At 53.3% G+C, this 25,073-nt stretch overlaps 1 protein-coding gene and 1 long non-coding RNA gene across 2 annotated transcripts in view; both read right to left on the bottom strand.

The window, feature by feature from the left end:
- Nucleotides 1-25,073, bottom strand: part of LOC144120310 (neprilysin-1-like) — a 78,318-nt gene that overhangs the window by 37,026 nt on the left and 16,219 nt on the right. The window lies entirely within an intron of this gene.
- On the bottom strand, nt 11,842-12,944 carry LOC144119386 (uncharacterized). The gene is made up of 3 exons (XR_013312346.1): nt 12,755-12,944; nt 12,183-12,400; nt 11,842-11,910 (listed from the first exon to the last, which is right to left on the bottom strand). It is a non-coding gene; the product is annotated as an uncharacterized LOC144119386 (long non-coding RNA).

Here is a 25,073-nt window from a genome sequence, read left to right as displayed (position 1 = left end):
CGTTTTGCCGGAATCTCGTGGCTACATTCCCCAACGCCGACCGCCGGGAGAAGGCCGAAGCTGCGCTGCACTCCCGAAATCAGGGCACGAACGAAAGTGTGTGCATGTACGTCGAGGACACGGCCCGTCTATTCGAGCGTACCAACTCCGACCTGACGGAGGAGAAGCTTCGCCATCTCATGCGAGGGGTTAAGCAGGAACTCTTCGCAGGCCTCGCACGCAGCCCACCCCGCACTGTAGCGGAATATCTCTGCGAGGCGACCAGCATGGAGACGACACTCGAACAACGGGCCCGCCAATATAACCGGGACATCAAGAGCATTGTGCCCGAGACATTTTTGTCGTGCCTCGGCGGCAGTGCAGACACCTTACGCGAACTGATTCGGTCAGTTGTCTAGGAGGAACTCCAACGATTCCGTCCGCCCCAGGTTGCGCCTGCGTCGCTGGTAGCGCAGACAGAAGTCGTCACGGACGAACTGCGGCAGGTTGAGCAGGCGCCTCCTGTTTCCGGAGCGCCGCCCCAGTTCGATCCCAGACCCACATACGCATCCGTTGGACGTCGCACGGCTGGCTACAGTCCCGCTACTGCGACGCCTTCCATGAGCAGCATCGGCACATGTCACGAAACCGCATCTGGCTACGGTATCACCTCGACGTCTCCCGCCAGTAGCAGCACCCCATATTATGCAACTGCACCTGCTACAGCTGAGCCACGTCCACGGAAGTCGGATTTGTGGCGTACACCCGACCGTAGGCCTCTATGCTACCACTGTGGGGAGCCCGGTCAGCCCGGGGAGCCTGTCGGTACCGCCAAGTTGGTCTTCGCGGTTTCCTTCCCGACGCACCTTGTCCTCAGAACGATGAACGGCCGCAAGATATTGTGGAGCATCTCTGGGCGCGCCAGAACCGTGTTTACTCTGGAAGGCGCGAGTCACGTTCGCCTTCGCCTCTCCGCTATCGTGCTTCCATCCCCGGCCGCCAGAGTAGCTCTGCTGGCCGTCGCTCGCCCAGTCCGCGTCGGGAAAACACACCAGCGACCTCTGCAGGCAAGGCCGCTGACGTCGAGACGTGTCAAGATCCTGCATCGCGAAACCATCGAGCCGATGATACCTGGACAGAGAGCGGCAGCGACAGTACCCGATACGCTGCATCCGATTTGCTGGTGACAATTGATAGCACTGAGATTACCGCGCTGCTCGATACCGGTGCTGATTATTCTGTTATGAGCCGTGCCTTTGCTGGAGACTTTAAAATGGTTTTGACAAAGTGGGCGGGGACCCACATGCGCACCGATGGTGGCCACCTAATTTCCTCGGTTGGCATGTGCACGGCTAGAGTTGGAATTCGTAGTTTTACGTACGTTGGTGAATTTGTCGTGCTCTCTGAGTGTTCCAGAGACTTGATTCCGGGGATCGATTTCCTGCAGGCGAACGGCGCTGTGATTGACTTTAAGGACGCATGTGTCACGTTCTCGACCAAACAGGCCGTGGCCCGCACTGGCTCCCGAGATCCTTACAGCAACGCTCTGCGCATATTCGAGAATGATGTCACGGTGCCGCCCCGGTGCAGTGTCTTGGTTCTCGTGCGGAACGACCTATTTGACGACTACGAGGGCCTGGCGGATGGCCATACCCCACTGCTGCTTGAGCGGGGCCTTGTCGTTGCCCGAGGTCTTGTCCGACTACATGACAGCCGTACCCACGTCCTCCTGACCAACTTTTCTTACGAATATCAGCACCTCGTCAAAGGCACGGCTATTGCCTTCCTCCACGACGTTGCTGAGGTCCCAGGTTTGTGCACCGTGGGAGGACCCACTCCAGAGAATGCTGGCCCACACTACGCTCTTCAGTCAGTCAAAATAAATCCGGCCTTGCCATCTGTTAAGAAGGATCTCCTGTCGGACCTCTTGGCAGGCTTTGCGGGCTGTTTCGCTACGTGTTCGAAGGTTGGCCGCACTCCACTCGCCAAGCACCGTATCATCACTGACGCGCCTACGTGACCCGTCTGCCAGCGCCCCTACCGTGTCTCGCCGATGGAGCGAGAAGCCATTCAATATGAAGTTGCCGAAAAGCTTGCGGACGATGTCATTCAGCCGTCCACGAGCCCATGGGCATCGCCTGTGGTTCTTGTCAAAAAAAAAGACAACACTGCGTTTCTGTGTTGACTGCAGAAAACTTAATAGCGTGACCAAAAAGGACGTTTACCCACTGCCCAGGATAGACGACGCGCTTGACCGATTACGGGGCGCCCGACACTTTTCGCCATTAGATTTTAAAAGTGGGTACTGGCAAATCTAAATAAACGAGAGAGACCGGGAGAAGATGGCTTTCGTGACGTCCGACGGTTTCTATCAGGTTAAGGTGCTCCCATTTGATTTGTGCTCAGCACCGGCCACGTTCCAACGCAAGATGGACACCGTTTTCTCCGGCTTGAAGTGGCAGTCCTGCCTGGTGTACCTGGACGATGTCGTTATATTTTCGACCACGTTTGACCAACACTTGGAGCGGTTGCGCGTTGTGCTACAAGCACTCAAATCCGCACAACTCACCATCGCATCCAAGAAATGCAGTTTTTTCTTTCAGGAACTTCGCTTTCTTGGTCTCGTTGTCAGCGCACAAGGTGTTCGCCCGTACCCTTGCAAGGCCGCTGTCGTCTCAGGTTTGACACGCCAAACTGACAAGAAGGCCGTTCGCCGGTTTTTGGGTCTGTGCTCGTATTATCGGCGCTTTGTTCAAAATTTTTCGCGAATCACCGAACCGTTGAACTCACTGACTCGCGACGACACGCCCTTTGTGTGGGGGAGCGACCAAGAAGCTGCATTTGTCGAGCTTCGTTGCCGTCTACAACGTACTCCGATACTCGCCCATTTCGATGAACACGCTGCCACGGACATCCACACTGATGCCAGCAATGTAGGCCTTGGTGCGGTACTGATCCAGTGGCAAGATGGTGCAGAACGGGTCATGAGTTATGCCAGCCGAACACTTACGCGCTCCGAGACCAATTATTCTACGACAGAGAAAGAGTGCCTTGCCGTGATATGGGCCATCAGCAAGTTCCAACCGTACCTCTACGGGTGACCCTTCCGTGTGGTAAGCGACCGCCACTCTTTATGCTGGCTGGCGGGCCTCAACAACCCCTAAGGACGATTGGCTGAATGGAGCTTACACTTGCAAGAATACGACTTAACAGTCGTCTACAAGTGGGGCCGTAAGCAGCACGATGCGGAATGTTTGTCGCGTGCGCCTTTCACAATCGGTCCCGAAGAACCCGCCGATAATTTTCCTTTCCTGGGCGCTGTTATAGTACGACCCACATGGCGCAGCTTCAGCGGGCGGACTCGGAGTTCGCGCCGCTCATCGATTACCTCGAAGGCGTCGACGCTCGCGTCCCGCGTGTTTTTTTGTCGCGGGATCCACACCTTCACTTTACAATCCGGTGTTCTCTACAAGCGCAACTTTGCCAGCAACAAAGAACCGTTCCTGCTTGTCGTACCATCGCAGTTGCTGCCAGAGATTGAGTGCCTGTCATGATGCACCCTCCGCCGGCCAACTCGGAGTATGTCGTACACTCGCGCGAATTAAACAAAAGTACTATTGGCCTAGGCTGCTCACATCGGTGCGGGCCTACGTAAAAACACGCCGTGACTGCCAACGCCGGAAGTCTCGTCCGTTGAAACCAGCCGGATTTCTTCACCCCATCGATCCACCGAAGACCCGTTTTCACCAATGAAGTCTTTGTCTGGAAAGCGTTGGATCGTCGTTGCCACCGAATACTTGACACGGTAGAGATCACGTCCCTTGTCAAAGGAACTGCTGCAGAAGTGGCGCAATTATACATTCACAACATTGTCCTGCGTCATGGAGCCCCCGCCGTTGCTGTTACTGACAGGGGAACTGCTTTCACTGCCCGCTTAACCCTGCCCGTGATGGCTCTAACGCACACCAGTATCGACGTGCTACGGCCTATCACCCACAGACAAACGGGTTGGTAGAGTGACTCAACCGCACACTAGCCGACATGCTTTCTATGTATGTTGACGTCGAGCATCGAGCTTGGGACACCATTCTGCCGTACATAACGTTTGCGTACAACACCGCCCTGCAGGAGACAACCCGACTGACCCCCTTTAAGCTTGTCTTCGGTCGGCAAGTGACCCATCCGTTGGATGCTATACTGCCCGTTGACCCCAACTGCGACTCTGACGCTGACCTCGACGCCGACACCTTCGTTCAGCGTACTGAGGAAGCGCGGCAATTCGCACGCCTGCGAATTAACCGTCAACAAGAGGCTGACGCCGCTAAGTACAACCTCGGACGCTCATTCGTCAGTTACGCGCCCGGCTACTTGGTGTGGGTTTGGACTCCTGCTCATCGCCGCGCTCTTTCTGAAAAGTTGCTGCGCAGATACTTCAGCCTTTGCGAAGTAGTGCGCCGCATAAGTTATGTGACTTATGCAGTTTCTCCCGCCCAAACCGCTTGCTCATCGCGCTCCATGGTCGCACTGTACTGAAGTCGTGCACATTGTTCGAATGAAGCCTTACCATGAGAGACTACCTGGCTAAACAGCGGTTCACTGCAGCTGTGTTTTTGCTGACATTTCCCTCCTAGCCGCATCGTGGCGATGCTGCAGAAGAGGGGGAAGTGATACGTTCCGCTGTAGAAGAAGCAGAATCGCCTGCATTTGTAGAGAAAGAAGATGGGTCTCTCTCGCTCGCGCGCTCGGACCTCTTAGGAACCGCCGCAGTTTTTACGTGTATTCTCCGGAGGGTCTCCTTCGAATTCCTCGTAACAATATTCTAGTAATAAACAATGCGGGTTCGGGCAGGTGCTTGAAAAGTAGTGGGAGCGTTTCATTCACTGGTGTAGTTCTAGGGGACACAACCTGGGCCAGAGGGCGCTGCGGACACCAGTGAACAGCACCCTCTCCGAGCGACTCCTATTTGATCGGATAGGACGACGAGCTTCACCACTGACTTTTGTGCGTCTGCCTCGTCGCACGTGAAGGAAACTAGTTTTGAGCGCGCGCGCTCTTTCTTGCTGGCTCGCGCTTCCGCGCCAATGTGCGAGGAGCTTTCTTCGCGAACGCTATGCTCTATCCGCTCGTGCATGGACGCCTTTGTGAGAGAGAGCGCGCCCGCACGCGGGTTGTCCTCGCGCTTTGGCACTGCTGCGAAAATTTTGCGCGCGCTCTTGTGCTATAGAGGGAGCATCTCGTGTGGTGGTCGCGGAAAACTTTATAAAGTAGAGCAAGCCTTAATTGTTACATCCTAGTGATGGGATTACTCTTGGATGCGTGTTGTGGCCGGAAGGTGATGCTTCTCAGCGACTTCCAAAGCCCAGTCCACTAGCTGCCGTTGGGCAGCCGGGTCAGAACTGGAAACCGCAGCCTCCCATCGCTCGAGGTCTGTGAGTTGCCAATCGTCTGGTGGAAGGATCTCAGAGCAAGAATAAAGAATGTGTGCAAAATCCGCTTTCGGAGCGCCGCAGAGGGTGCATACTGGCGTGAACAGTCCCGGGTGAACCAGGGCTAAGTGGGCAGGGGAGAGGAAGGTGCGGGATTGTAGCTGTCGCCACGTCACCTGCTGCAATTTAGTGAGAGACTTGTGCGGAGGGGGATACGTTAGCCGTTGCTCACTGTAGTGTAGAGTGATCTCGTGATACGCGACCATTCAATCTCGAGCGTCTCCCCAGGCGTCGGCGGCTCCTGCTCGGCTGACGAAACCTCGAGCTAAAGAATGAGCCACCTCGTTACCTGGGTGGCTGGCGTGGGCCGGGACCCAGAGAAGCTAAATAGGTCTGGTAGGGGCGGGAGACCGGCTTAGAAGCCGGAAAGCGGGTTCGGAGATGCGGCCTTTCGCAAAGTTACGGACCGCGGTCTTCGAGTCTCTGAAAATGCGGGTCGCCGATGTAGTAGCGACGGCTAAGGCTACAGCTGCCTCCTCCGCTTCCGCAGGAGTGGATGCAATGACAGTGCCTGCCGTAATAGGGGTGTACGAATTGGACACTACCGCCAGTGCAAAGGCGGAAGAGGAGGTGTAAGAGGCTGCGTCGACGTAGACGCTCTCCGGCTGTGCGCCTTAGTGTTTGTGTAGGGCTGCAGCCCGAGCAGCACGGCGAGCCGCGTGATGCTCCGGAAGCATGTTCTTGGGGAGGGGGTGAATGGTGATGAGGTCCCGTGTGCGGTGTGGAGGAAGAAGGTGTGGGTATAATAGCCGGGGGGGTTTAGGCCAATGGCGTCAAGAATGTGACGGCCGGCTAGGGAGGAGGAGAGCCGATCAAGTTGGGCAGATCGATGGGCCTCGGTGAGCTCGGCGAGGGTGTTGTGTACGCCCATCTTAAGAAGGCGTTCATTCGACGTGTGCTGGGGGAGGTTGAGGGCCGTCTTGTACGCCTGACGGATGAGGCAGTTGACTTTGTTCTCCTCTACTCGGGAGAGGAAGAGATAGGGCAGGTAGTATACTATCCGGCTAAGGACGAAAGCCTGGATCAGGCGGCGGAGGTCGTGTTCCCGCATGCCTCGATGTTTGTTAGCGATTCATCTGATGAGGCGAACGGTTTGTTGAACAGTAGCAATGAGCTTGGTGCTTGTGGCAGTGTTCTTGTCATTGTTCTGGAGAATCATCCCCAGGATGCGAACTTTGTCTACCTCTGGTATGCGGGTGGCATCAATGGTGACATCGATGCCAGGTGTGGGAGTTTTGTCTAGTCTTCCCCGAGGGGGGGGGGGGGGCGAAGGACCAGAAGTTCCGATTTTGTGGGAGAGCATGCAAGGCCGACCTGATGGGCATAGGAGGTCACCACATCTGCCCCCGCTTGTAGTGTCTCTGCAATGGTGCCGACATGACCCGTGGAGGTCCACAGGGTGATGTCGTCGGCATATAAAGAGTGCGAGAGGGCGGGAATGGCTGAAAGAGCCTTTGCCATAGGGATGAGAGTTATATTAAATAGAAGCGGGGAGAGTACCGATCCCTGAGGAGTACCTCGGCTACCGAGGGTGAAAACAGGAAAGGAGAGTGAGCCAAAAGTGATTTCAGCTGTGCGGTGGCTGGGGAAGGCTGAGATGTACTGATGGGTACGAGTGCCGACGTGTAGGCGCGACAGGGTGTCCAAGATGGCCGAATGATGTACAGTACTCACGGATTGAAATAGGACATTCGGAGCGCGTGGCCGTCGCTTCATGGAGTGCCGCCCGTAGACGCTCATGAAACCAAGGTGGTGCATTGTGGTATGGCGCGAGAGGGAGAACATCTACAAAGCAGAATTGTTCCTTCCAGTAGCCAATGAGCCGGCCTGTGGTTTACCACATGCCGCGTGGCACTGCAAGGTTAGCGCTCCGAATGTCCTATTTCAATCCGTGAGTACTGTACATTGTCGAATGCCTGCTTTAGATCCAGGGCCAGCACCGCGCGCGTGCACCTCGTGTTTCGGGGGTGGAGGACGTCTTCTGAGAGCTGAAGCATGATATCTTGGGTGGAGAGGTGGGGACGGAAACCAGCCATCGTTGGGGGGAAGAGGAGGTTACCGTCCATGTGTTCCTGGAGGCGACCAAGGACGACGTGCTCAAAGAGCTTGCCGATGCAAGACGTAAGGGAAATGGAACGGAGATTCCTTATCTCAAGAGGCTTTCCTGGCTTGGGGATGAAAGTTATCCAGGCATGAGTCCACTGCGAAGGGAGGGTTCCCGTTCGCCAGCAGTGATTGAACAAGTCTGCAACAGCCTCCACGGACTGGCCGTCGAGATTGCGGAGCGCCTTGTTGGTGACTCTGTCAGCGCCGGGGGCGGTCGGGGTCCCAAGTTTGTGCATGGCCGCCCGAACCTCCGCCGGAGAGATGTCCGCGTCGAGTTCCAGGTTGGGGTCTACCATATACGGGGGGAGGGGGGTGGGAGGGGTGGTGGGGAGATATTGATCTTGGAGGGCTTGGAGGAGTGCATCGTCTGAGAGGGGGAGCTGGAGCAAGATGCGTGTGACATGCTTGCGTTGGGTGGCCTTCGAGTGACCCGGGTCCAGGGCCCGGATTACGGAACTCGCTCCGACCGCTCTACAATTGAGAGCGCTCTAAAACGCCCGCTCCTATTGGTCGCCGGCGCCATTTTGAAAAGCTGCGTCACGGGAAGCTGCAAAGGCGTCACGGACAAGAAAAAACGCATGACGTTGAACACCTAATTATGCCCGCGGTTTTAGACTGTTTTTTGCGACCGCGAAGAGTCGGTCTAAAGAGTTTTAGAGGGAAAATGGCGGTGGCGGCGTCTGCTATTTATTGGTGGCGGAGGCGACAACGTCGGCGCCAGCAACGACGAAGGACGGTGTACGAGGACGCGTATGACTTGCCGGACGAGCTGTTCCGTCGGCTATTTCGACTCGATAAGGACAAAGTGGAGTGGTTGTGCGGCGAACTTGCAGACAAGCTGCGAGGCGTACGGACGAGCGCTTTGTCGGTGCGGCGGCAGGTACTGTGCGCTCTCCGCTTTTTGCCTACGGGGCCTTTCAAGTGTGTGTCGGCAACGAGTAGACCGTCGGCCTTGCACGACCGACGGTAAGCAAGTGCGTGCGGCGTGTGGCTGAGGCCATCGGCCAAGTCGGCGCACAGAAGGGATGGATGCGTTTCCCGGCGCACCCCGATGAAAAAGCGGCAGCGAAGGCGACCTTCCTTCCCCGCGGCACCATCCCCGGCATCGTCGGCTGCGTCGACGGCACGCTGATTGCCATAAAAGCGCCGTAGGGAGACCCAGCAAACCGGGCAGCATTCTGGATCCGCAAAGGACACTACGCGATGAACACCATGATCGTGAGTAGACTGGTTTTCTGACCGCATGGGTTCGAAAGCCGCGACCTCGACAATGGAAGTTCAGATCCAAGATTGTCTGCCTGTGTTTCTCGCAGATCTGCGACGCAAACATGAAGATCCTTGCGGTCGACCCTCGCTGCCCGGGGTCCTGTCACGATACCTTTTCTTGGCGCTACTCACGGCTGCGTCGGAAGGTGGAGCACGGGCTGCTGGAGGATGGAGAGTTTCTTCTGGGTAAGCAGCCTATTGATCATCGGGCCACTTCGACAGCACGTATTAAGCTACAGCAGTGGCTCATACCTAAATGAGGCGGGTTATAACATGGACGACATGCAACAGTATGATGTATCGTATTTTTGTGTATTTACTGTTACTGCTGGTGCAGAGGCACAAGAAACATTGTTATAAAGTGAATCGTATTTCAAGCGTAAAACTCCAAGGCAGAAGAGGTGTGCACATCGTTATTGTCGTGTAGGATATCACAGTACATCATTAACCTAGAAGGCTGTGCTTACAGAGGTACCCCTTAGTCATGAATCTTCTGCATGCCTATGAATTCTGGGTCAGCATACTGGCTTTGAGCTGCTTGATATGAATCAATTATTACATAGGCAACAACACACTTCACTGCAAATTTTGGTCGTGCAGGAGACAGTGGATATCCACTGGAGCCGTGGCTGCTCAGACCAGTGTTAGGGCATCCTGGTGCAAACACTGCAGAAGGGCAGTACAACGCAGCACACGCCTCAATGCGATGTGTTGTGGAACGCTGCATTGGAGTTCTCAAAAGCCGCTTCCGGTGCCTTCAAAGGTACCGGACACTCCACTACGAGCCGGAGCGGGCGGTGGTCATCATTGCAGCGTGTGCTGCGTTGCACAACATCTGTCTTGAAGAAGCCCTGGCTGCAGACGAAGACGACACTACTGATGACCCTGACAACAATGAACCACCTCTGCTTGCCGGGTACTTGGCGGGGACAGGATCCCGCATGACCTACCTGCGTGGTAGAGCCATGCGAGACCGTATCATTGACCTCTTTGGCACAACCCGTCCGCAGAGGCAATCACACCTGCAGATGGTTCGGCGACAGCAGCAGCGGCAACAGCAGCACCAGCGGCAGTAAGCCCCCGACCATCTGGCAGCTGTGGCTGCAATGACTCGCCGTGCTGGCGTGGCGAGTTGTCGCAGCCACTCTTGCTACGGGCAGTGCCATTGCCCTGTGCTAGTGCGTGAGCCCCTGTGTGATATGATGCCCTTGGCCACTGGTAGCCACATTCCAGCATTTGTAAATTACTTTTTCTTACATGTGCTTGAAAGCCTCCAGTAGCAAGATATGAAGTGCGCACACCAACTGCTGCTCCACCGGCCGTGGTCACCAGTATGCCTTTCAGTGCATCAGCAAGATTGCCGCACAGCTACTGCACTTTGTCCTTCTCAAGTCGAAATACACGCCGAACAGCTCGTCCAACAAGTGAAATGCATCCTTGTACACCGTCTTTCGCTGTTGCTTACGTCGACCTGCCCATTTAGGCAAACAGTTGCTTGCGGTCTCTATGTGTTTGATGAATGTGCACGAGGGAGAAGTGTAGTGTGGAGACTGCTAGGCACCAGTAAAGCGTTTGTTTTTGCACCACGTTTATTCATTGGTCACAATAATTTTTTTCGCCACAGCTGTTCATACTAGTTTCCCAACTGTAACACACAGCAGGGAAACAAAAGCATGCAGCATCCACAGTGATTTGCATATGCCTTGTCGAGTGCTGCGCAGAGATTGCACAAGAACAGTAGTATCTTACACTGTGGCCAAACAGGCGAGTTGGGTGTACATTTTTAAGGCGAACAGTGCGAAAGACATAGCCGGAAAGCAGAGGAAACACAGGATGAGCGCTCGTCCTATGTTTTCTTTGCTTTCTGTCTAAGTCTTACGCGCTGTTTGCCCTTAAAAAAAAGATTCAGATTGACTGCCAGCTTGAATGCTAATAATCACAGATTTGGCATGTTGTGCATACTTGTAGGCCCGATGTAGCCCTGGTTTGCACTTTGCTGAAACACATTACATAACTGGTGGAATGCACAGCAAGTGCTACACAAGGCATTGCTCTTCGTAGGTTTTACTGGACTAAAAAACCATGTTACGTGTAAAAGACACACGAGTATCACAGACGATGATGCCAACATGGCTGCGTTTGAAGTTGTAAAGGGACCCACAAACGAGAGCCATTAACATTGTTGCATCATACCTTTAAAGGCGGAGCTCAAGCGTCCCCCAAATTTTTTTTTTGCCTGCATTCAACACTAGTTCAGAAGTGACTTTGGACGAATGCTGGCAAGCCTCATTTTTCCTCGGGTCTACTGAGGATAGAACATGTTACAATGCACACAATGGACACTATACGGAAAAACAGGAAAAGTAATGCGAAAAAAAACGACTCAGGAACATGCGAACAACCTTAACAGACACAAAATCGAAGTGCTCAAAATTTTTCCAGAATGCCCATATTATGATGCCCTTCATAACTACAGTCACTTCAGAACAACTTTGCCCCACATATTGCACTTGCCCACATATTTCAATGAAAGAAAACAAGCACTAGAAACTGCACCTTATGCACCTGCCACAGCCGCAGGTAAACATTTGAAAGGAATGAAAAATAAAAGAGTATAGGAGGCTTTCACACCTGGCAGAGCTTAAATTACATAACTGGAATAAACAGTGTGAAGCATTCGGGCCTGCAGAGCTTACAAGAAATAAAAAAATGATGCTATGGCACATGGCAGAGATGATCTTGAATAAATAAAAAACAGAAACCTGGCAGAGAAGCAATGTAAATAAATATAAACACAAAAAACAGAAATTTTGACAAGCAAACTAAAAATAGTTCAATGAGTCTGCCCCTGGCAGAGAAGTAAATAATGTTCTTGAATAAATATAAACATATGAAGATGTTCTTTAATAAAAATAAAAACAAGCAAATAATGCAAATAAATATGAACAACTCAATGTGGTGCAGGTGGCTGAAGCTACTTTTGTAAGATTAGCATCAGTAGGTTCACGTTCCGGATGAGCAGCTCTTGCTGCCCATTTGACGGCTGCACAGCATCTGTCACCTCCCGTATGGCCTGCATGTAAAAATACTTCCAATTACAAATTATTACTGACAACCAATTTTGAGATCTCGCTTAAGCTTTATGTAAAATTTCAGGTGCTGAGATATTTTGGACAAGGTATGGCTGTAGAAGACTCGTGCCAGTTTCATAAACTCAGCTGTCCCAACCACCTCCCACAAGAGGCGTCAAAACAGAAGTAGAGGTGCTCAAAGAGAGCACTGATATTAATGCTTCAGGTGACGGCTTCGACTCTTCAAAGTGCAGTGTGCGCAGTGCGTACACACCTCCAGCATACTCTGCTGAAAAGCAGCGTCCTGGCGGTCCCGGGCCTCAGTAAGGGAATCCAAACGATGCGATTCATACAGCGTCTGGCGCAACACCTCATTGGCCCCATCGTCTCGCCGTCGCTTCCCAAGAAGGCTAGGCGTGGCGCGCGGTGAGGGCTGCAGTGGGGGTTCTGGTGTGTGCTGCTCTGAGGGCTGCGGCGAGGGCACCGGTGTAGCTGTCGGGAAAGAAAATGTGCTCATCACGTGGTGGAATACGCAAAACATTTGGTACAATGTGTTAGAGGACTTGACATAAATATACAGGACAGCAATCTTGAGCAGCATTGTTGTAGCATATTTCATGTGCACATTTTCTAGACTGCTAGGAGATATCACAGCCTCACCTGCAAGAGAAATAAACATTCTGCACTGCGTGGCAAAGCCAGAGAGAGATAGTTTTGTGTATACTGTGGAATCACTGCAGTATTTTGGCCACTGCTGCAAATGCTGCAAGAGAGTATAGTGCTATTACTTTCAAGCAGCTGCCAGAAAGGGTAGTATGGAGCTTGAATAATGGCAAGCCAACTCACGGTCTGTGGGGCTCAGTGTGTCTTGTCGACAACTTGCTGAGGCTCCCCGTTTATCTCCTCTGCTGTAACAGGGTAAAAGGTGCGGCTGATTGGTACTGGCAAACCATGAAACTAAAAGAGCACTTGCAAAAGAGAAGCAATCAATAATGCTCAACCACTTGTCTATGCATTCCTGCACCTCCTCCGAGACTAAAATACACCACAGATGGAATAAACAGTGCTAGCAAGGCGCAAGACACAGACATCATGTTTTTAAACAACCGACCCCTTGTTGTTGAGAATCGACGCAAGCTGGTTCCACAGCTCGCGCTTTTAAACAGCTGTGTATGAGTTTGTTAGGTCGGCAGAAGCCCAAGCCAAGAGCGGATGGCTCTCCATAAACTCTATTATGATTAGCTCTTGCTCGCTCGATATTCTTCGTGTTCGCGCCATTTCGAGACTATAATTCCCGCTGAGAGAATTTCAGCAGCGAACACAGCGGGAAAACAAACAGGGAATAGTTTCTGTTCGGCTTTTCAAAAGCAGGGAATAACCGAGAAAAACCTTTGCTCTGAGTTTGGGCTAATATGTTTTTACAGGAACATATGCGTGTGCTGCGCTGCAGCAACTCATAGCCCAGCCAAGAACGACCGAAAACAAGCAAGGTTGTTAGCGTGCGTCAAACCGCCTTGCTTGGTTCTTGCTCCTTCGCAAATGAATCATTTGTGCCAGACGTTTATTAAGCGAAAAAAGTTGATTTTATCCAACAATCCGTGCTTCGTGGACGCCTTGTATTTGCTAAAGCGAAAGAAATAGAACCCAAATCATATGGTTGGCATGTGGCATCTTTAAACCAATAACACAGGCTTACCTCAAGTTGTCTTCGTCGATTTTCGGGCCCGACGTTTCGTGCAGGTTCCTTTCTGGAGGCCCGTGACCTGCACTGGCTTCGATAATTGTTATCCGCGCACTTTGGACAACCAAATAGAACCCTGATTTCAGACGACGCGTAAAAAAGCAGGAACTAGCCTTGGGATCAGCTGTTTTCTTGAAGGCCGCCATGTTCACTGTTTACATCTGCCAGCGCGCCCTCATGGCAACACAACTTACCCACGAAAGCAGTTATTTGCAAAAGTGAATGTTCTTCTTGTTTTGCTTCATTGCAGTGAGAGTGAAATACACTTTTATGAAAGATTAAAACAATGTTTATCTTATTCACTGCGTGTTCTTATAAAAAAGTTAGCATATGGCCCCTTGCCGTGCAAATCGGCCTCTTGTCGTGCAAATAAACTCTTCCGGGGCGGCACCCTACTAGCCATTGGTTGATTCCGCGTTCCGTCACGCGTTGACGTCTCGCCTTGTCGTCATGCTGTCGTCATTTTGACGTAACGCTCTACAACTTTAGAGCGAGTTCCGTAATTCGGGCCCAGAAGATATCTGAGGAGGGACCAGGTGTCTTTGAGACCTAAATTGCCACTCATGCGATCGCAGACCTGTCCCCATTGTTGATGGGCCAGGTCGCGTGCACGTGTTTCAATCTCGCGTACGAGATGAGCGATACGGCGTTTGAGGGGCCGATTGTGCTTTTGATTGAGCCAGCGCCTTTGCAGGCTGGCATGTGCTTCCCACATGTGGAGGAGCCGGCTGTCAGCAGCCGACGTGTCCTCGGGTTCGGGAATTCTGGAGGTAGCGCGGGCGACATCGCGGTTGAGACTGGCGGTCCATTCAGAGAGGTCCGTGATAGTGTTCGGGGTTAGGCGCCGAAGTTGGCGGAATTTGTCCCAATCCACCACCTGTGTCCCTCGTCGTTTTGGCAAGGTAATGGAAGAGATATTGACCTCTGTGGAAATGATATAATGGTCGCTGCCAAAGGAGTGTGTCGTGTTGATCCATCGGCTGTCGCGAATGTGTTTGCTAATTGTGAGGTCTGGGCTGGTGTTGTGCTGAACACTGGAACCAATACGGATGGGGATCGTGGTGTCATTCAAAAGGGAGTGGCCTTCGTCCTGAATGAATGACCACCGGGAGGTGCCTTTGCGACAGTTCTTGCGGTACCCCCAACTGATGTGATTGGCGTTAAAGTCGCCCACTACCAACAGGGAGTTGTTCGAACTGATCGAGAGCGTCTTGCGGAAAGCCGCAATAAGAGGGGCAGGAGGACCTTTTGGGGGACCTTCATCATCGCCGCGCATCTCGTGTGCGCGGCGTCAAGTAAACGGTTCAAAAGAGCACTGTATTCGTCACGCCCTAGTTTTGTGCCCAGAGCGCATAACCACGTGGTGTACGAATTGAAAACTGAAATTAAAGCCTACCTTCCCACGAAACTGCTGCACGAATGCGTTGTGCGTGTTTTTTTTTTATTCGTGTCTTCAAATTGGGCTAGCTCCGCTCGATCTGCTTGCTTCCGCCGTGCGTGCTGGTGACATGTTTCTGCTACCTTTTTCGGTTCCCTTTCCGAGGTGTTTCAATGGCTTTGGCGCTAGGCTGCTCACCCCAGTGCCACAGGTCGAATCGCGCCACGTTTAGATTTGTGCGAAATACGAAAGCGCATTTCACGATGTCGGTGCGCATTACTGAATCCCATTCTGTTGAGCTTCGAGAGTTTTATCATGGGCGTGCGCCTAATACGACCAATATGGGAACGCATTGCCGCTCCTCCTGGTGTCGCGCTTGCCTAGCCGCTTCTGCCGTATGGTCGTATTTACAGCAGATGGCGTATATATCATACAGATATCTAAAAATAATATCTGTTAATCCGGAGCGCTTCAAAAGCGGCTTTGCGCACAATCTGCGTAAAGCCTCAGGACGTAAACTTACAAACCACTGACACGACTCAGTTCTGATGCGCATCGACGGGGCACGAAACACTATTGCACGGCCGCCCGAGGTCTGCAGTCTGTAATCTGCAGAGCCACACTGCTACCGCGTGTGCACGACAGACACAAGGTTAGTTCACATGTGGAATTGCGTCTGCCATCCTCGCCTTCACAGTTCTATGCGCTGCCAGTTTACATGGTGCCGGCCGAGTAAGTGCACGTATATTAAGTGCCCGCCAGCGCACTCTCCTGTTCCCGCAGGTGATGGATCATTAGAACTATTCTTTAATCAATCCTCCAGCGCCCGATACTGCACCGGTACTTCACATTGAACGATCCCTGCCACCTGGGTAATTTCTGTCGACAGCACACACGGCAGTAAGCAAATGTGTCATTTCAGGGAAGCCCACAAATCAAGCAAGATGCTTCCCCGCCTTTAGGCGACCACGGTGCCGCGTGCCACTTCGATCACAGCGTAAAAACTGCCCAGGGATGGACATAATCGGTGCAGTCGTCAGGCTGTGCTTGAATCCACCGCGCCCGCGAGGAGACGGGTGCGAGCAGCACGCGGAGAAAGAAAGCGCTCGCAGCATGCGAACACGTCCAGTCAGAGCGCCGCGGCGCCGTCACGCCCGATCGACGCTTCAGAATTCCGCCGCTACGGGAGGAGCACGGAGCTGTCGTCGTGCGGCAAACTTTATGTTGGGGCCCCTATTAAAGAATGTACACATGGACAAATTCCGGCACGCCTGCTGCGCACTTGTAAGCCGACATTTGTAAACAGACTAACAATATCCGCAGAGTCGGTCGAGTCTCCTGCACGGACAGCCGGACACTGGGGCTCTTTCCATCCCAGTGATGCAACCACCAGTCGTGCATGGGATGACGGGTGCGAATGAACATATTCATGCACTGCGCGCGATACTGACAGGCTATTGTAGAGAGAGAGATAGAGAGAAAAACTTTATTGTCCAGAGGAAATCGGGGCATGCCCCTGGGTCCCCGCACGACCCCACTTCACCCAAGTGTTTATGTCCCTAAGGTCCATAACACTGGCAGCCCGGCCTGTGGCGATGGTCTGCACGGCCGGGTCCTCTGAGTGCAGCAGGGTCTCCCAGTCCTCCCAGGTCTTGAGGTCCTCTAGGCCGCGCGCGGGAGCGTCCGCCGGGCAGAGGGAGAGGATGTGGAGGGAGGAGGCGAAGGGTTCTGGGCACAAGGTGCAGGCAGGAGTGGGGAAGGAGGGATGATAGTGGGCTAGGGTCAGGGGTGAGGAGAGTGTGTGTGTCTAGTTTGCGCCAGAGTGTTGCGTGTTTGTTATCTAGGGAGGGGTGGGGCGGGGGGTAGAGCTGGCGCGAGGCTCTATAGGCCTGCGTCATCTCGTTGTAGCGAAAGCTACATTCGCCACGAACTCGCAGTTTCGCCGTGCTCGAACTCCCACCGTGGTCGCACCGCACCACGTGACCAGCCACGGCGCCGCTACTGTAGCGCCGCGCCGACGGCAGCTGCTCCGCACCAGGTGACCAACCGCGTGACCAACCACGTGGTCGGCGGCGGGACCAACTGAAACTCCCTCACACTCACTGAATGAAAAACAAACCCAGTGTCGAGGCTGGAAATCGAACCAGGGCCTTTGGTGTTTGACGCGGAGTCGCTACCATTCCGTCACGACGGCGCATTTAGTGAATGCACGGGTTTCATATATTAACTCTTCCGGACAAGATGTTGCCGCGCTTTCGCTATGTATATCCTGGCCTAACAAAGCTAGACGATCATCTTTTTAATCATAGTAGCCCCCCCCCCCCCCCCCCCCGCGCCATATCTAATTTGACATGTAGGCAGAAGCACTAGTTTTGTTTTCACGCACTTGAGTAAAAAAATCGGCTGAACAATCGTCCTGAGCTGGCGGCTGGGCGGCAAAAGCGCTAAGTCGTGCTGACGCTTTATATTTGTCAACACTTCGCGCACTTTTGCGTGCGCTCCAAGACACCCTTAGAGCGTGTGGTGGTAGCGGTCTCGGTCACAGAGGAGATGCCCTCGACTAAGCGTGGCAAGCTCAGCCGGAGACCAGCTACCAAGTGACAAGGGGGATGGTCGTTTCGTGCCCAGCTTTCGCGGGTCGCAAGCCAGAGAATGGGTCGGAGCCAAAGGTTCAGAAAACAAAACAAAGTTTATACAGCAAAAAGGCGATAGAGTATTTCACAATCGCTCGTACGAGCAGATGCGAAGTGATTTACAAATACAATGAGACTCGTGCACAATAACAATAAAGAGAGAGAAAAATTCAACAAAATCTTTGCAACTAAAGTGCACTAACGCAGAGAGAGACAAATAAACCAAACATAATTTGTTCACCGGGCACTGCGACAGTCCGACGACCTGAGGAGCATGCGAAGACGCCGACGCAAGAGCGAAGAGGGGAGGGTACCACTTTAGCGCGTACAAGGTCACGCCCTCACCGTCGACAACGGACATAAACTTCTCCGGCATTCAAGAGAAACCGACGCCGCGCGTGGCTGTGCTTACTTTGGCGCCGCGCCGGCGAGCTGAGTGAAAAGCCCACGCAAGGTTTACGCGCTCTCCGGGCGGGGCCCTTCCCCGCTGTTTCTTTGCTTTATTTTACCGCGCGCGGGCGCGATTGCTTACGCGCGGCGCCGTATTTTCGAATATGCGCCGAATTTTGTGACAATAGTATACTAAACTCCAGCGCGGTCATCACAGCACGATTTTGGCCCGAGACGGCAGTTCTGGAAGTTTGGGGTTCGGGGGTTTACGGTCCGCCCTCCAAGCGTTGTCGCCAGCGCTGCTCTCGCTGCGGCGAGGTCTTCGTCACCCACTGTTCCATGGTCTAGCTACGCTGTGCACAGGCTTCTCGCTCGAAGGCGAGCACACCTAGGGTTTGTCCACAGAATGAAATAGGCTTCAGCAGGTTGGTCCACGGCAAGCCTCGCAAGCGTCACCCGCATGAACACAGCACTGCGGTACGTCAGCCGCTGTGCCATTCGCCCGCGCAGTTTTTAACGCGACAGCATTAAAGGCCCCGTTGTCCAGAAAATACTGTGTCGGAGTTGTCCACGTTGTCAGCGAAAAATCACGAGCCTGACTCTGGCACATAGTGTCCGGAAAGCAACGTAGGAGGCAGGTGGGTCACCTAGGTCACGTGAACTTGAGGCATCATTACAACCTGCCCACCGGATAGTGAGCGAACTGCACACCATGGCAGGTGACAGTAAAATTAGCGATTGGTCGCTCGTAAAGAGCAACCTGGGCCGCCCACCGCTGGGAGCACCTGCCATCGCAGGGCAGTGGCGCATCGCTTAACCGCTGCACCAGGAGGGGTACGAGCACTCCCAGGCATCTATGAATGTAAAGTACAGAATAACCTTCTGCATATATGGCCATAAACCCACTACGCTATTGCATCATAACCTAAATGCAGAGCGTAGATTTCCCAATGTTTTTAGCTTCTTATTTCATTTCTCCACCCAGCCGTAGAAGCAATATTGGCTGAGGTGCCTGTTAGCGAGCCCTTCGTTTCCGAGTTGCACCCGCTCCGGGCGAGAGAGAAACAGAACTGATTAAGCCATTATCTCTATTAGCAACAATATCTCTATTAGCAGCGCCCGTCGCCGTCTCTTTATTCGTAATTTCATCGTTCACTCCTGGCCGCTTCGATCGGAAACCTTGAGCGGGCTTCGTCCACGCGACGGTTCGGGGCGTGCTGAGTACGTATAGCGGCTCACGCCGTAAAAGAGGGAACTTGTCACGTTTTAGTGACGACAGTTCGACACTCAGGGTCCCTGCAAAAGGCTTCTGAAAGAAACTATTAGGCACACTTGTCTCCACAAACAACTGAACAAGACGACGGCGGCTATTGCAACAAGCGTGCGCGGCCGTCTTTGGAAAAAGAACTTCCGACAGTCTCGGCCCTGCTAAATCAAATGTGATGGAACATTTTTGAGATACAGTGCAAAAGGCAATCACAGCAATTTCGAACAACGTTGAAACAGGTGCGCTTGGCTGCAATCATTGCAAATGAATCCGGTCCTATGACGCCTCATAGTGTGGTAACTGCGTGCCGGCGGCTTTGACCATGACGCATAAACTCCGCAGCATTACTCCCCTCTTTGCTTTAACGAAAAGAAAAGTATGCAAAAATTAACACTGAAAGTGTAAATTCACCGCATCCAATAGCACGCATAGTATGGCTTTAGGCGCACGACATGAACAACTCCTGGTCATGCCCGGCCCCGCTTCGATGTTGTCGCTTCATCGTAAACGACTTTATTTCCAGTTCAGCTATTCGTCGAATTATAGATGGATGTAAGATCCGAGATGACGCCGTGACAGTTTTTCTTCCAGTCCACGAAGGCGTATTGGTGTCCACATCCACTATGTCACTTGGCTTCTACTGTGGGTCACATCAGCGTAGGGTGTAGCTTCGGGCGTCTGTGCGCTGCTGGTCTTTGAGCAGTAGCGCAGGGTAAACCACCGGGCTTCTTCTGTACGGTGAAAGTATTCAGCGACGTCGAGGTTGTCTTCTTCGGTGGCGTTTGGGAGCAGGGCGCCGAGCGTGGTCGTTGCCTCTCACTTGGGCAAGGCCAAAATACGTAACATAGATAGACTCCTGCAATGCGATGTTGTAGGCGAAGACGTATCCGGCAGGAAGACATCCCAGGTCTTGTGTTCCACGTCGACAAAATTGGGGAAACATGTCTCCTATCGCCTTGCTCAAGTGCTCCATGGGAGAGTTTTTCTGTGGATGGCACATATATTTTTTTCTCAGTGGCTTGTCTTACGGTTGCGCAGGGTGGCTTGCGTCACTTCTGCTGTGAACGTTATTTCCCTGCCCGTGATATGCACGTCGGGGGGAGCCGTGTCGCAGCATGATGCATTCTGCGAAGTAATCTCCGGTTTATTTTGCTGTGCTACCAGGTGTAGGGCTTTTTTTGGCGTAGGGAGTCAGATAGAGTGTTGACAGTATTGTCTATTTGCTTCCGGACTTGGACGTCGGGAATTGACAGAAGAGGTGGGTGTGGTGTGTGCATAGCGAACCAGCCGCGACCGAGAAGTGCGTAGGGGCACTTACGTATAATGTGGATGGCTTCTCCACAATAAAAGTGCAGCGTGCAGCGTTGTACCCGGCTCGAGAAAACGACATACCCCAGCACGCTCGGCGGGTGCGCAGATCGGGATTCGACACCAACGCGATCCAAACTTGGCGCTGCGCCTTCTCGGCTTGCCGGCGGTTCCGCTCCCTCCTGGCTGAGCGAGTCCGCTTAATAAATTGGCGGACCCCAGACACCTTCGGCTTGCACCTGGGATGCTCCTTCTACAAATTGGTGACTCCGGACTTCGGGCTGTCCCGCCTCTGTTCCCGGCATATGCCTGCACCAGCCTAGGCCTACCGCTGCACGGAGGTCGAAACCCCGGCTACCTTCGACGCCTGCCACACATCCTGGAAGCAATGGCAACAGCTTACTCCACTGCCTCGTCGCTCCTGTCGTGCCTGCAGGCGCACCCGCATGAGCACGACGTCCCCGCGATCCAGCTGCCCGAATTCTGGCCCTCGGACTTGGAGCTCTGGTTCCTGATCATCGAGTCCAAGTTTCGCCAACGCGGCGTCACGTCCCAGAACGACATGTACGATCATGTCATGGGGGCTTTTCGTCCTGTCATTGCTCGTCTGAGATATTCTGCTCTCCCCGCCCGATGATCGCCCTTACGACTTCTACGAGCGGCACTTATTTTGCACACTTCTCAATCAGAGTAACGTCGCCTGCACCACCTGCATGAGACAGAAAAACTCGCTGCCCGCAAGCCCAGCGAGCTCCTACATCGCATGGAGCACCCGGCTGCTAACCATTCTCCGTCTGTGGACACATTGCTGCTGACGAAACTGTTCCTGCAACGCCTTCCTGAGCGTGTGCGCGCGATCTTTAGCGTGTTGACAGCAGACATCTCTCAACAGGCCCAAATGGCTGACCAGCTCATGGACGTCTTGCCTGCGGCTCGCTCTTCACTGTCACATCTGCTCGATCAGCCACCGGCGACCGCTTAAAGCGGCTACTCGCGTTCATTGCTGCGCTTAGCCGCGATATCGAAAAGCTGCCTTCCGACAGTACGGTCCTGCGGGCACGTCGCGCTGGCGCCTAATACCAGTCTCGGCACTACGAGGCACTACGCAGGGAAGACCGTTCGCCCTGGTCTCGTCGCCGCCGCTCGTCCCAAGCGCACGATTGCCGCGCTCGTTACTGCTCGCAACCCTGCAATTTCTCAAGCAACCACCGTGCTTGGGATGTGCTGTTGTCCACAGCCCCGGACACCCTCTTCATGGCCTGCACAGCGGCATGCCAGAAGTCTTCCACTGCTCCGACTTCCCTGCGTTTCCGATCTCGCTGTAAGCCGTAGGTAACGTTTCCAACAAATGTGATCACAACAGGCACCTGTTCCATCACTCCTGCCTCCTGTCTTCTCACCATAACACGTGTTCGTATTCTGCCACTCCCACTGTTGAGGACCCGCCTACTACTGATTCGAGCCCCTGTGGCGAAGCACAGGCGCCTATATCCTCTCTCTCACAACCCGGTGAACATTTTCACGCTGCCCCTGAGCCGACCTCGCATTCCGATTCAATTGCGGCGACAAGCCTCTCTTCTCGTCCGCCTTCCATCGTCGGTTCCCTTCCACCGGTATCGAATGTCCCGGCCTGCGAAGACGGTGCTTATTCAGCAGCATACTCTGTTATCCGCAACGACCACGCTGCCCGCAGTCCCCTTTACTTGCCCCCGACTGGTCTGTCCAACAGTATCGGAAGCATGCACTGCAGTGCCTCCTTCTCGGCCACACCTTCGCGATCGCTGTCTTCCAGACACCCATCACATTCCGCGGGCGGGCCACTACAGGCTGCATTCGCCGCGCTGTTGTCGCACCGGCACGTCACTTGTCTATAGAAGCCTTTCAGATGCCCTTTGTCGCCGCCCTGGCTCTTCTGCCCCTTCTCACTCTCACTCAGACACCCGGCATCAAATGCGTCCGCCTTCCACCTCACCGCCTCTTCCTCGGCCACCATGAATCAACCTTGGGCGACAGCGCGAATCGTGAAGTCTTTACCGGCAGCTCTACCCGGCCTCGTTATCGCTTTGCCAACCGACTTTCCCTTACATCCCTGTTCTACAATGCATACCAAATCGCTGTCTCAGTACCATTTCGCTCGTCTCCCTCACGACTACCTCGCTAGAAGGGGGGAGGGAGAGGAGGAGGAGACCAGAACGGGACGACATAACCCAGCACGCTCAGCGGGCGCGCACAAATCAAGATTCAACGGCTACGCGATCGGATCTCAGCGCTGCGCATTCTCGGCTCGCCGGTGGCTCCACTCCGACTGAACGAGTCCTCTTAATAATGTCGTGGACACCAGACACCTTCGGCTTTTGTCTGGGAAGCTCCTAGCACAGAAGCACAACGGCGGTTGTCGGAAAGGCTCAAGGCATCGCATTTCCTGCTGCTTGAGCGTCTCTCGTAAGCCTTGCGGACGGAGGCCAGGAGAGGCGGGGGGGGGGGGGGGGAGCGTCCTGCAACATCTGGTCCACGTCGAAGACGATTTGGGGCGTCTTGTCGAAAGCGGTGACTACGTATTGCGGCGGCATAGGTCAAGGCTTGAGCTTCTGTTTGAGTCGCCGGTTGCGAGGAGCCAGGCATATGCTGCACTTTTTTTTTCGGATGATTTCCGAGAGGGTCGTTATTTGAGGCTGGCTCGAAAGCGGTGCGACACTGCTCTTCTTGCACAAATTTGTAGATCCCATTCCTTAGGTTATCGTCGTTTTCTCTGCCGCCCAAAAGGCTTCTCGAGGCGACTTTGAGCGATCGCGAGTACTGGGGTCGTGCAGTTTTCTCATCCATGGCCGCTCCGCCGGTGAATTCGGCTGTAGTCTGTGGTGGACTGCTAATCAGCCCAGAAAAAATCGTGATTATCTAGCACCTCCCAGTAAAAGCTTCACATTCTTCTCTTCTTTCGTGTCAGGATCGGCACATGTAACAAACGCTCCATTCATATGCATGCAGTCACTGTCTTTCGGGTTATGGATATGTTACGGCAGAAGCATCTTTGTAACCTTTTTTTAGGTTATGCTTTTGAAAACATTAAGAAAGTCCCGTTTGAATGAATTTCACATCACCATAGAAGCTTCGTGGTTTTCGTACCTAACTCCGGCTGAGATATCCAAATCAGAAAAAGTGCGCCTCACTTTGGTATGCCCATACCAGCTGTTGAACATTGCGACACGGCCACACTGCTGTAGCCATTCTTGAAGATACTGGCCCGATGGATCGATGCATATTGGCGGCAGTCGGCGTTGGCGCAAAAAAATGTAGGTAGGTTCCGTAGTAGTAGTTCACGTCGGCGCTGTGGCGTCCTTGCTTACTCGGCTGCGGTCGGAAAGTAGTCTGTATTGAGGTCCCCGCCTTTGAGATCGAATCTGCTTCCCTGCTCGTCTTTGCTCAGGGCGGCTTCGATGGCTTTCATCGTGTCCATTCGGTACTGTGCGGGGGTCGGCGCCAAGGGCATCTGTCACCCTGCCCCTACATCAATGGCCGTGTTGTGGTGACGGTAGTCCGGCCCTCAGGGGCACAGCGAAATGCTTTTGAAAGGAATTGTTTACTGGGCTGGCCTGTGAACACGAACCATCAAACTCGGCGATTGTGGTGTTAACATGCGTGTTCGACGGTCGATTAATCTGCAAATCACCGTTGCTCTCAGCCGCGTTTAATGAAGAACCTAATGAACTTTGGAGATGCGGTGCGTAAGGCAACAACAATCTAAAACAACGTAGAAGCGCCTCGCTTGGCTGTGATCATTTGTGAAATATTTGATGCCATCTTGCGTTACAATGTGGTTGAGCCGCGTGCCGGCGAATTTCATCATGAACATCCAAATAGTACATTTTCCATCACACAATATTTTTACACGACATAAAATACGAGTATCCCACGTTAAGTCCCGTACCTATGACAGACATCTCTGACCGTAACTTCTGCATGCATACATATTTTGGTACCCACGCTCTTTTACTATGACTGTAAGCAAGACAGTTGATGCTTGCGGCACGAGCGGAAAGGGACGACGGAGGAGGAACAACAGAAGGAAGACAAAGCTGACGAAGCTTTGGTTTGCGCTCACTAACGCTAAATTACAATGTCACAGCTTTTTGTAAATATTATGGCGGTTCGCATTAACTGTGGGATCCTTCTTTACGCTTGGTGGAGGTGGCTCCTGATCCCACCCTGGAGCAACGCAGTCGCACCTCACTTCGCTGTACCACGATGACCGACACGCCAACCCAGCCTGGAGGGGCAGTTCCCACCGCTGTCATCTGTTCCGGTATTGTATTCCAGCGCGACACTTCCACTTTCAGCGGCACGGACAACACTGACGTAGAAGACTGGCTGGCCTACAACGAACGTGTGAGCACCCACAACAAATGGCATGATGTCATAAAGCACACGAACGTCATATTTTACTTTACCGA

This window comes from Amblyomma americanum, chromosome 2 (genome assembly GCF_052857255.1).
Source record: "Amblyomma americanum isolate KBUSLIRL-KWMA chromosome 2, ASM5285725v1, whole genome shotgun sequence".
NCBI lineage: Eukaryota > Metazoa > Arthropoda > Arachnida > Ixodida > Ixodidae > Amblyomma > Amblyomma americanum.
This window is presented reverse-complemented; position numbering and strand designations above follow the sequence as displayed.